The sequence below is a fragment of the Brassica oleracea genome, chromosome C5 (assembly GCF_000695525.1).
Source record: "Brassica oleracea var. oleracea cultivar TO1000 chromosome C5, BOL, whole genome shotgun sequence".
Classification (NCBI taxonomy): domain Eukaryota; kingdom Viridiplantae; phylum Streptophyta; class Magnoliopsida; order Brassicales; family Brassicaceae; genus Brassica; species Brassica oleracea.
Window position 1 is genome coordinate 18,042,142 of NC_027752.1, and position 889 is coordinate 18,043,030.

Below are 889 nucleotides of genomic sequence, written 5' to 3' on the forward strand. Positions count from 1 at the left end.
AATAACAATAGTTGTGAATATTTGCGGATTTCTTCTAGCTTTCAGCATGCGGTAACCTCCCCGGGGGCATGGCAGAAAAGAAATCCAACGTACCGGTATGAGCAAGGCTCCCCAGTCGCATGGGAGAAAACAAAGCCTAACTGTTACAGTTCGGTTGGTAGTGTACGCTCCTTTCATCATTCATGGGATGGAAACCCCTCCTCGAAATCTAAGGTTGCATCCACCGGAATTGAAACGTGTCCGCTACTGATTATATCATAGACAGTAGTTATATCTGTCACATTAAGTTTGGTCTGTTATTGTTGTACATTACTTGAAGTGCGTTATTAACGGATCTGCTGCAGGAAAGAAGTGCTCCATAAGGTGGGGAGGGCCATCAAAAATGGGTAGGTGCTCCACCGGTGGGCTATGAGTCCGGTCAAACATCAAATCAGAATGATGGAGAGGGGCTTGAACAAGTCTCTGCTCCTATGGGGTTTGTTGAGGCACTTGTGAAGGAGATCAACTCTGAAATCCCGGGGGCGGACGAGGTAGTTATATCTTAGGCAATGGTTTAGGTCTATTTTTGTTCGACAATTCTCAATTACCGCGTAATTAACAGATTTGAAATTGTAGGAAATAAGGGCAACGAGGGGTGGGGAGAGTGCACAGCCAAAAGAAAACGAGTCGGTAGCTGCCCGCATGACACCAATGGCCGGGATTGACTTTGCGCAGGTGATGTGCATTTTATTATTGGTGTACACATTCACATTTTATTTTGGGTGTACACCTGTTGACATAGGTTACTGACTCCATCTAGAAAACGGGTGCCGACAACGGTGGTAAGTCCGGTCAAACATCAAATCAGAGTGATGGAGAGAGGCTTGAACAAGTCTCTGCTCCTATGGGG